Source organism: Arachis ipaensis, chromosome B02, assembly GCF_000816755.2.
Source record: "Arachis ipaensis cultivar K30076 chromosome B02, Araip1.1, whole genome shotgun sequence".
NCBI classification, from domain to species: Eukaryota; Viridiplantae; Streptophyta; class Magnoliopsida; order Fabales; family Fabaceae; genus Arachis; species Arachis ipaensis.
Genome location: NC_029786.2, coordinates 93,968,233 through 93,980,563, shown reverse-complemented (window position 1 = coordinate 93,980,563; position 12,331 = coordinate 93,968,233). Strand labels below are relative to the sequence as shown.

The 12,331-nt window shown below is 33.4% G+C and overlaps 1 long non-coding RNA gene across 1 annotated transcript; it reads left to right on the top strand.

Annotated features, from left to right (window-relative positions):
* On the top strand, nucleotides 7,294-7,823 carry LOC110267991. The gene is made up of 2 exons (XR_002355983.1): nucleotides 7,294-7,507; nucleotides 7,607-7,823. It is a non-coding gene; the product is annotated as an uncharacterized LOC110267991 (long non-coding RNA).

The window sequence follows — 12,331 nt, the reverse complement described above, 5'->3', positions numbered from 1 at the left end:
TTGCTGAGGCAACGACCTAGGTGGAGATGTCTGTGCCCCTCCAGCAGTGCCGCTGCCACCAGTGCGCATCTGATCTTCGTATGGTGCCATGTTCCGCTCCATCTGTTGAAGCTGCTCCAGGTCCCGCCTCCACTTCATCCTAAGGTCATATGTGCTTGTCATGGGTGAGAGGATCGCTTGATACCTCTCCTTAGACTCCTGCAGCTGTTGAGCTTATTGGTGAAGGCACCGGGTGAGGAGCAACACCTGCTCCTGCAAATCGACGCCATCCTCAGGATCGACGGGCCGACTGGTGGCAGAGGCGAATGAATGTCTTAACGTGGATGTGCGGAGGTTGTCGGTAAAGAATGATCCGAGCCCGTACACGTGATTCTTGTACGGCTCGGATGTGGCCTCACGCCAAACCCTATCAGAATCGACGGTTGGTGTGACGAAATTGTTGCCATCGTTTCGAGTACGCTGAGATTGTTGGGTTGAGGCCTCCAATCTCTGCGTGTAGGAGTCCTGTGTAACACATTTTATGATTAGGGTTGCAGTTAATTTAAAAATGGTATATCACATGATGTTTACTCACATAATGATCCGCGGCCCGCTGATCGGCAAATCTCTCTGTGTTGTCCTTCAACGTGTGGGTATACTTGAAGGTCTCCCCCATCGTCGCCTCATGATCCAACGACTTGGACTACACATTTTGAAACCATATGTTAAGTCAAGTAATAATGACATTATATTAATACTAAACGAATTTAATAACAAAATGAAACAAGTTACTTACCAGCCTGGCCTTAGTCTTTAAGAATATTCTAATAAAAAAACGAATATTCTCACCATTAGAATAGAAGACCTAATTGAGAACACTACCATGTTTTCAAAATACCAAAATAATCCTTGCCATTTTATCCCAAAATCAAAGAGTCCTAACCCTAGTTCTTCTCGGAGCTCCCGTTGTCCCATCTAACCGCGTTTCTCATGCTCGTCATCTATTGCGTTCTCGTGTCGTTGTCCGTCGCGTGCTCGTCGCCCCTGACATGCACCATCGCAATCACTTCTCGTGTGCCTCGTCCATGGGTTATCCACCATTGCTGGTCGTCTGCCATCAGTGGACCCATCGCCTTGCCGCGCCAGCCTTTGTCCCTCCCCTGCTGCCTGAACTGTTGGTCATCGTCCCCATGTTTTGCCTCTACAATAACAGGTGATATTTTAATTTTTTCCCATTTGTTTTCAAGGTTGATCCCTTTAATTTAAGCATATGTAAATTTTTTTGATATAATGGTTTATGAGCTGAATAGAAAAAAATATGGCATTGGTTGAATTGAAATCTTGAATTGATTTATGAATATGAATATGAATATCAATTGTAATTTGAACATGAAGCTTCATACCAAAATCCTCAAGGGGCACAGAACGAAAATGATCCAAATAATACAACTGTGCGTTCTTCTTTGCAATATACAAACCATTCTACTTACTTCTTGTTTTCTGACTTTTTATTTTTTTTTATTGCAGAATTTTGTTGACAATTTAGATGCAAATGTTGCAGATGATCACTTGTGACAAGTCTTTGGGCATTATGGAGAGTTAGTTCATGTGAAGATTCCATCCAGCAAAAGATGTGGATTTGTGCAATTTGCCGACAGTTATTTGATGTTTGGTACTTTGGTATTTGTGTAGCGTTAAGATTTATATTTGTTGTAAACCTTTTGTATCAAATCATGCTTGCAAGTACTTTGTTGATGTTCATATATTTGATGGATTGTCCATTAGATATGTATTTCTAATTAAAATTTGTTTTTCGCAAGTTACGTTATTATGGATTTGTTGAATGCAGTAGACTGTTATTTGTTTCTCATTTTTTCTTCATCTTTTCACCTTTTAATTATGTTTATCATTACAATCTTTTGTTGTATTGTCATGTCTTTTATCTCCTTCAATTAATTTATGTTAAATTATTTTTAAAAAACTCGTGGAAATGTTCATATTTCTGAGAGAAGAAGGCAGGTTGAATAGGCAGGGACAAAAAAAAGGGATAGACGAAGGACTACTGCTGCTGCATCTTCACAACCACGTATTCTCTACCACACTTGCTACTGCATCTTCACAATCACTACCCACCACATGTGCTACTGCATCTTCTCAACCACCTCTCATAATTGCTATTTCAGATTCTCATATTGCAATTACAGCTACTGGTGCTGCAAATTTTGAGGTTCCTATAATAGCACTTCCTGGATCTTCACAAGTTGTATAAGAGGAAAGTAAAAGAGAGTAGAAGATGTATTGAGAAGAGAGAAATTTCAGAGAAATATGAACTTAATATAGGTGGAAGACAAAGGTATATAAGTAATTTCACAATTCACTAATGTTTTTTTGACGTTTAACGTTAACAAGGAGTAAATTGAAAAAAAAATTATGATATAAGGACTCAATTAAAAAGAAAAAAAGTATAGTGATTTAATTAAAAATTTGCACTACAACATTTTTGGCCTAAGGTAACCCTTATTCGAAGCAACATTTAACAAAAGTTGTCTTAGATAGACAAAGACAACATTTTTGACGAGTTACTTTTGAATAAGGCTAAGATAACCAAATTTTTGGCCACCCACAAAAATTGTTGTCTTTGATATCTAAAACAACGCTCAAAAAAGTTACAATATAAAATATTTAAGACAACATTTTTAAATAAAAATATAACATTTTATAAAAGTTATAAAAAAATTGAATAAATAACATTTATAAAAAGTTGCCTAAAATTATTCACAGTTACAAATTTTAGAGAGAAACTTTTCATATTCCCACCAATTATTTTCCAATCAAATAACTTAGAAAAAAAAAGAAAAGACATAATTGCTTCATCAGTTCATCACTTCCTTCATCACTTAGCTTCATCACACCATAACCCTAACATTTGAAAGGAACCACACAGACAGCCACACACCCTCCACCGATCGCGGCTCTCCTCCACAACGACCGCAGCTCTCAATCGCAGTGCTGTCCACTCCAAACAGCGACGGCGCGGTGCTCCCTTCCACGGTCGTCGGCACGTTGCTCTCTTCCACAGGCTTCTGTGCGGTGCTCTCCTCCACGGGTGTCGGCGCATGCTCTCCTCCACGGGCGTCGGCGCGGTGCTCTCCTCCACGCACGCTGCTCCACGACTCCTCCTCTTCCTGTCTCGGCTCCACGTACAGGGTCTTCTTCGAGAAACCCCTCTCCTTCTCCCACTTCCACTTCTTCCCCTGTCTCGCCTTCTTCTCTTCGCAAGGTCTCACAATACTACACGCAGCTGTAACCCCCCTCCTCCTCCTCTGTTTATTGGTAAGAAAGATTCTAAATTTTACTATGGAATGAAATTTCTGAATGCATTGATTATGAATCAAGATTGGGAATGTTCTGAATTTTAGTATGAAAATGGAATTTCTGAATGCATTGAATCTTAATTTTTGGGGCTTCTCAATAATTCTGATTTTGGGGGTTTCGTTTCAATTTTTCTGAAGTTTTCATGTGGATCAACATCTTCCTGGTGCTTTTTCAGTTCCATCTTTTTGACCCTGGTTAAACAAATTTCCACTATTATATTTTTCTTGCAGCTTCTGTTCTAAAAGCTGTGTTAAGGTACGGAAAGAAGTAGTTTGCGGTTGATGAGACCAGGCGTGATACTTACAATTATCCAGTGCCTTCACGAAATGAACCACCAGTATTGACTACAGTTGAAGATGAATTCAAGCAATTAACTACTTGCGGTATGAACTTTTCTTATTACTTTTTCTCTTTTTCTTGTTTTTGTGAACTAGATAAAACAAAATTGGAAGCATATATCAAGTATAGAGTCATCTTTTGCTTCTTACTTAGATTTTTTCAACATTAGGTTGGTAAGAAAGCTTCTAAATTTTACTATGGAATGAAATTTCTGAATGCATTAATTGTGAATAAAGATTGGGAATGTTATGAATTTTCGTATGAAAATGGAATTTCTGAATGCATTGAATCATAATTTTTGGGGCTTCTCAATAATTCTGATTTTAGGGGTTTTATTTCAATTTTTTTGAAGTTTTCATGGTTCTGATTGTTGCTTCTTATGGTTTTCTGAATTTTTCTACATTTTGATTATGAATTTCTGAATGCATTGAATCTTAATTTTTGGGGGCTTCTTAATAATTCTGATTTTAGGGGTTTTATTTCAATTTTTCTGAAGTTTTTATGGTTCTGATTGTTGCTTCTTAGGATTTTTTGAATTTTTCTGCATTTTGATTATAAATTTCTGAATGCATTGAATCTTAATTTTTGGGGCTTCTTAATAATTCTGATTTTACGGGTTTTATTTCAATTTTTTTGAAGTTTTCATAGTTCTGATTGTTGCTTCTTAGGATTTTCTGAATTTTTCTGCATTTTGATTATGAATTTCTGAATGCATTGAATCTTAATTTTTGGGGTTTTTTAATAATTCTTATTTTAGGAGTTTTATTTCAATTTTTTTGAAGTTTTCATGGTTCAGATTGTTGCTTCTTAGGGTTTTCTGAATTTTTCTGCATTTTGATTATAAATTTCTGAATGCATTGAATCTTAATTTTTGGGGCTTCTTAATAATTCTGATTTTAGGGGTTTTATTTTAATTTTTCTGAAGTTTTCATGGTTCTGATTGTTGTTTCTTAGGATTTTCTGAATTTTTCTGCATTTTGATTATGAATTTCTGAATGCATTGAATCTTAATTTTTGGGGCTTCTTAATAATTCTGATTTTTGAAGCTGTTTCCTGGAGAAAAATACGAGGATCTACAAAAACTGTTATGGTACATCCTCTATATGATTTCACAATTACTTTTCTTCTTGTCAAAATTCTCTAAATTGCTGCGGTGAATGCTATGGCTATAGTTTCATACTTTTGGGTTATTGTAGCCAGCTAATATCATCAATCATCATCCTGATTTAGAATATGACTAAAAATTCCAAGGTTTATCCAATTTTATATTATAAAATACAACCATGATTTCTACTAACATTAGTAGAATTGCAAAATATGCTGATGTCCATTGTTCTTGTTATATTTATTGGACTTCTAAAGATTTATGTAACGTAAGTCAGTATAATTTTATCTTTTTTCCAACTGATGGCCAAATTTCATGTTGGAGGAAAAGATATATCACAATTCAGACCTTATTTATTCTTCTGAATCATATTGCTGTGCCCGTACTTGTGTTCTTGATTGTATATATGGTTCTGAATAAAATATAATGATACAATGGTATTTTCTTTTACTTCATTTTAACCAAACGTTTAACAGTTTCTTCTTAACTCATTAGGTTAATAGCTTGCTGCTAGGTTAGTAGCATTAAATTTTGTTATGTAAATAAATATTGTGAAAATCTGGAAAAGATATATTGAAATTGATATGACCTTGTAATATGTGATGGTGAAAGTATATGAGAGAATTAATAAATTAGTAGTAAATATTGCAAAACTGATTTATGATGAATAGACCTTTTCTTTTCTTATGATTAGTTTGGATTTGCCGTATAACCTGCTTTAGAATCCTCCAACAAATACTAGTGCATGAGCAAAATTTATATTATATAGAGTTTAAAATTTTGGTATGAAAAATTGGTTAATTGTTATTATATAGAGTTTATAACTTTGTAATTATTATCTTGGTCTGTTGCGTGAGAAAAAAGAGAACAAAGAGGAACCAAATCAAGCTGAAATGTTTGTTGCAACTCGGAATGGACTAAAAAGAAAAACACTTGATGTAGAAACACAAGCTGTTATTGTAAGTTACTCTATAATTTTCTTGTTTTAGTTGCAGTTTTATGGCTGTCATGGATGCTATTTTTTTTTGTTGTTTTATGGCTATCGTGATTGTTGTTATGGTATCTATTTTGTGGATATTTTATGGCTGTTTTATGGCTGATTTAGTTGCTGTTTTATGGCTATTTTATGTCTATTTTATGGCTGTCATGGCAGCTATTTTATGGCTATCATGGATTGTTATTTTAATTGCTATTTTATGGCTGTTTTATGGCTGATTTAGTTGCTGTTTTATGGCTATTTTATGTCTATTTTATGGCTGTCATGGCAGCTATTTTATGGCTATCATGGATTGTTATTTTAATTGCTATTTTATGGCTGTTTTATGGCTGATTTAGTTGCTGTTTTATGGCTATTTTATGTCTATTTTATGGCTGTCATGGCAGCTATTTTATGGCTATCATGGATTGTTATTTTAATTGCTATTTTATGGCTGTTTTATGGCTGATTTAGTTGCTGTTTTATGGCTATTTTATGTCTATTTTATGGCTGTCATGGCAGCTATTTTATGGCTATCATGGATTGTTATTTTAATTGCTATTTTATGGCTGTTTTATGGCTGATTTAGTTGCTGTTTTATGGCTATTTTATGTCTATTTTATGGCTGTCATGGCAGCTATTTTATGGCTATCATGGATTGTTATTTTAATTGCTATTTTATGGCTGTTTTATGGCTGATTTAGTTGCTGTTTTATGGCTATTTTATGTCTATTTTATGGCTGTCATGGCAGCTATTTTATGGCTATCATGGATTGTTATTTTAATTGCTATTTTATGGCTGTTTTATGGCTGATTTAGTTGCTGTTTTATGGCTATTTTATGTCTATTTTATGGCTGTCATGGCAGCTATTTTATGGCTATCATGGATTGTTATTTTAATTGCTATTTTATGGCTGTTTTATGGCTATCGTGGTTGTTGTTTTAGTATCTACTTTATGGCTATTTTGTGGTTGTCATGGTTGCTGACTTGCTGTTTTCTTTTTTATGGCTGATTTAATTACTGTTCTATGGCTATTTTATGGCTATCGTGGTTGTTGTTTTAGTATCTACTTATGGCTATTTTATGGCTGTTTCATGGCTATTTTATGGCTGATTTATCTGCTGTTCTATGGCTATCATGGACTGCTATTTTATGGCTGATTTAATTGTTGTTCTATGACTATTTTATGCATGTTTTATGGCTATCATGGACTGCTATTTTATGGCTCTTTTATAGCTATTTTGGATTGTTGTCCCTATTAGTTATCAATAGGTTTTTGGATTCTTTCATTGAATTTTTATCACTAAAAATAGACATATAATATATTTGTGTGTATAGGATAAACTTGATGATCTCCAAGAAGCTGGAGAAACTCCTACTAATGCATTTCAAAAAATTTTTGGTAAAGAGAATCCAAGAAGAGTTTGATGTTATGGAAGAACTGTTACAAAAACTTCTCTTAAGAAAAATAAAGAAATAGATGAAATCAAAAAATTAACAAAGTGAAGAGAAGGTAACAACTTTAAAAACTGAATCAGACGACCATAAGCAACGACTGCAAGGATTGGAAGATATTGTGAAACTTATGTTGCAACAAACTTCTCCTGGTATGAATGTTGATGAAGCGCTTTCTCTCTTGCGATCTAAGCAATCGTCTGCAAATAGTGCTCAAGATCCAAATTTAGTTCCTCGGCATTCTCCTCCATCGACTCATATACCAAATCATGAATAGGTATATGTATGCTAAATTGTTGTACCACTTGAGTATACATATTATTGTATAGCTGATGTTTTGACTATAATTTTTTTGTTCATTTAAATTTGACTACAGCTTTCTTATTGTTGGAGGAAGTTTTTTGAAGACATAAAGACAATTCTTGCCACAATGGTGAAGCACAAAGTCTTCTTGGTTTTTAGTGGACAACTTAGTTTTTTTTTTGTTTAAGTTCATTAGCAGAAAAATATGTATTTTGCTTACTTAGGTTTATTATTTATTTGACTTGGTAACTTATTAGCAAGTATATATGTTAATTGGTACTTGGAAGACCTTTATATATATATATATGCAATATATATTATTAGCTTATTCAAATGTGGGTGTTATATATTCTTCAAATGTCATATAAATATAACAAAGGTAAAAAAATATTATTTTAGATATTAAAAAAGAGAATCTAAGAAAAATTAAATAAGGTGTTGCTTTAGGTATTAAAAAAAGACAACTGCAAATAAACCTACATAAGTGTTGCATTAGGTCTATAAAAAAGACAACTTAAAAAAATCTGGACAAGTGTTGCTTTAGGTATATGAAAAGGCAACTTAAAAAAACCTGGACAAGTGTTGCTTTAGGTATATGAAAAAATAACTAGAAAGAACTTGCACAAGTGTTGCTTTAGGTATATGAAAAAGCAACTTAAAAAACTCTGGACAAGGGTTGCTTTATGTATTAGAAAATACAACTCGTAAAAAGTGTTGCCATAGCGTCTCATATAAAGCGTTGTGCTTGGGTGCTCTAAGGCAACCCTTTCACGGAGTTGCTTTATTTGTAGAAAAGGCAACGTTTTTTGAAGGTTGCCAAAAAAAGGGTTCCCTTTAATATATACAAAAGCATTGCCTTAAACCAAAGGTAACGCCCGTATAGCCAACCCCAAAAAGCGTTACTTTTTGTCGGAAAGTGTTGTCTTTTATCAAAGGCAACACTTTCTCTTATTATAAGCAACGTTTTCAAAGGGTTGCCTCAGCCCGAATTCGTTGTAGTGATTGGTGAAATTATAGAGACTTGCAAAATAATTAAACCTATTTTTAATTCTAAAGAATAAATTTATTCATTAAATTTTTAAAAGTAAAAGAGAGAAAAAAAGAGAAAAATAATAAATAAATAAATAATTCAAAATTAAAAAGTTTTGATAAAGTAAATAAATTTTTGTAACATAATAATGATTAAAAAAATGAGAAGTCTCGCTAGTAAGAAGAATATTAAAAAAATGAGACTTCTCTTGCTAGTAAGAACAATAACCTTCATCAGAAATGGTAAAATGTAATTGTTTTGTGGTTTTTGAAAGTTCGTTATTATAGTCTCGACCCCAAAACAGAGAAGAACAAAACAAAGAACCACATGACTCATAATACAATTCTCACTCTGACATTGTTGCCTAGGATTAATCATGGTCATAACATTACACAAACAATAGCAATATACAAAAAAAATACAGCTATATATATTATCACGAGAAATGAAAACATACAAACAAATTCACCTACTATGATCTCTTACATATACTCATTATTGGTGCATGTGGTGCAACACCTTGTTACATATTGTTGCCAGCGTCTTTTGCCAGCCAATACCGAATTTTTTGTTTTGGTGTTAGGTAAGTAGTCACAAATGTTGAAGTATGACTAAATCTCTTCGTACTAAAAGATTTCTTGAAGAGGTAAGGATAGATGTTGGCTTAAAACTACTTTCTATACATACTATCAGAATTTGAATTACAAACATTGGTCACCCGTGGCGTTAGAGGAAGAGTACTATACGTTGGCTTTAAAGTTTCCGTTTTTGTTGCCTTTATTCTTTTTTCATGGGATTTTCTATTTCGACAAGTTGATGATTAATTTATCGTAAATCTGATATTCATTTAATGATCTATCACTAACCAGTGACCAATAAATTACTACATAGACAAGTCGAAATTTAAACTTTTGACACTTATTTAAGTAGACGAGTGAACTGAACCACTCAACTAACATAAATTAGTTCGTTTGTTGTTTTTAGATTATGCAAAGATGGTTATGCTCTAATGGGATTTTTCTTACTGTATTTTCGCCTATTATCCTAATATGGGATCACTTACTCATGAATAACCATGTTAGGTGTCTAATGAAAATCACTATTAAATTAGTCATCTATATAAAATATATATATTGAAATTAGGGGAATTTTTATTTTATTAATTTATCAATATTTTTAGGAATTTAATTTTGATGCATTGACATTATAAAACGTTTTACACAGTCGTATAATTATATTTATTCTTTTGAATAACCATTCACGCTTACATTAAAATTAAATTCATCTTTTTAGATCTAAATTCTTATTATATATTCTCATCATGCGTAATAACAACCCTTGTGATAATTGTGAATACTAATCTAAATTAAATATAATGCCAGTGGTAACACAAAAAGTCTTATAACTATAATAAAAATGGTTAAATAAACTAGGGTAAAGTATATTTTTTGTCCTTAAAATTTTCGAAAAGTTTCAAAAATACCCTTAAGTTTTAATTTATTTCAATTTTATCCTTAATGTTTTAAATATGCTTTAATTATATCCTTTTTGTTAATTTTTTGATAGTCAACCAATAGTCAACTTTTTATTTTCAATTTTACTCTCTAATCCTGACAGTGTTTGGCACACTGCATAATCCCTTCCAAGGCCTCTCCCTGTTCTTCCCAGCTTCATTCCATTCCAACACCTCCACTTTTCTTCCGAACCATCGCTCATCCTCTCATCCATCTCTCTCGCTGCAACCACCGGCGCCACCACCAACCACCACCACCAATTTCTATCTCCGTCTCCCATTGTCTTTTCTCTCATGCTAACTCTCATTCTCCCTTGCTTCTCATTGTCTCACCAACCACCGTGCACAGCCACTGCCACTCATCCCTTCTTCTCTTCGTTGTGCCGCCGCACTTGGTAGGTTACAATTTTCAATTTTAACTATATTCTACAAGGCAATAGTTCAAAAAATTCAGCATAACCCTTTATTTTAGACAATAAGGCATTGACTATATATTCATGTTGCTAATCACAGCCACATATGTTAATTGTTTCAGTATCTCAAGTGTGGACAAACTTTATCAATTCACACATTTGGCTCAATTGCAAAATGAAGTACCAAAGCTACAGCAACAGCAACAAGTTGAAAATACCAAAATTGAATGTAAAAGGGTGATATTGACAAACTAATAGAAAATCATTTAGACAATTGAACCCTAATTGTAGATCTGAACAAGAAATTAAACCTCGTCACTTTCCATTGGGCTGTTTCTGAAACCAGTTAATGTTCAAGATCTGGACACGGGTAGAGGGAGAGGGGGAGTTAAGGCTGTCGGAGAGGGAAGCCATAACACACATAACGGCGGACCTCGAGGCACAGTGAAACGCGGACGGTGGAGCTCTGAGCGTGGTGAATCGTGAGCGATGGAGATCCAGGCGCAGTTAATCGTGGACGGTGGAGCACGAGCTTGAGGCGCCGTGAATGGTGATGTTGTATGAGACTTGAGTGTGTTGGATTGGGAGAAGAGAAACGTGATGCGGGATCGGTATTCGATCTCTGTCTTTTGCTGCTTATGATCATGAAAATGGAGATGGATGAGTAGTGAGGAAGTTGGATGAATGATGTTGGAGACGAAGATGGAGATTGGTGGTGGTGGTGGTGGTTGGTGATGGCGCTGGCGGTTGCAACGAGAGAGATGAAGAGGGGATGGGTGATGGTTGGGAAGAAAGGTGGAGGCGTTGAAATGGGTTAGGGCGTGGGCCAAACATAGTTAGAATTAGGGGATAAAATTGGAAATAAAAGATTGACTATTGGTTGACTATCAAAAAATTAACAAAAAGGATATAATTGAAGCATATTCAAAACATCAAGGATAAAATTGAAACAAATTAAAACTTAAGGGTATTTTTGAAACTTTTCGAAAACTTCAGGGACAAAAAATAAGTTTTAAAAAATAATTATTTATTTTTATTTTATTTAAAAAAAAAAACCTAATTCCATGAGTGCAAAAAAACAAGTGTTGGGAAGCAGTAACCATCTGTCATTTTTATTTCAAATTTTATGGCGATATATATCTCGACACGTTACTCTTCTACTTGTAAGCAAAGTCAATAAATACAAAAAATCTTCTTACAAGAAAAACAAATAAAAACATCACATGATAGCACGACTTGGAGACCTGAACTTTATGATCTGAAAACTTAGTTCTAATCCATAATATAATGTTTAGAGACTAGAGATAATGGATTAAATCATATTGAAAGCGTAATTTTCAGGGGTGTTTTTTTTATGGTTGTGCTTTTATTCCTTTGTCAATTTTAAAACTCAAACTTTGAATCTAACTTGGCTTCTATCTGATAATTAAGTAATTGATTTTAGTTGTTTTTATCTTGACTTATAGTTATTTTTGTATTTGTCCTTGCACTTTGTTTTGCTCCTAGTTGAGCATGAATTAAACAATAAAAAATAATTATAAAACTCGAAATACTAATATAAACAAAATTTCACGTACATTAAAAACTCATACAACTAAGCAATCAAGTGACCATATCATTAAAGATATAAAAATAATCCCTACCGTGAAGTTAAACACAATATTATTAAGAATTTAATCATGATAAATCAATTTATTTCATCCAATAATAATAAAATATATCATAAAAGAATAATTTATCTTTTTTTAGAGAGAGTTAGGTAAAATTTACCTAATCTATATCTATATTTACTATATACAGTAAAAATATGAGATTGATTTTATTTGTATTCAATTTTTTTTC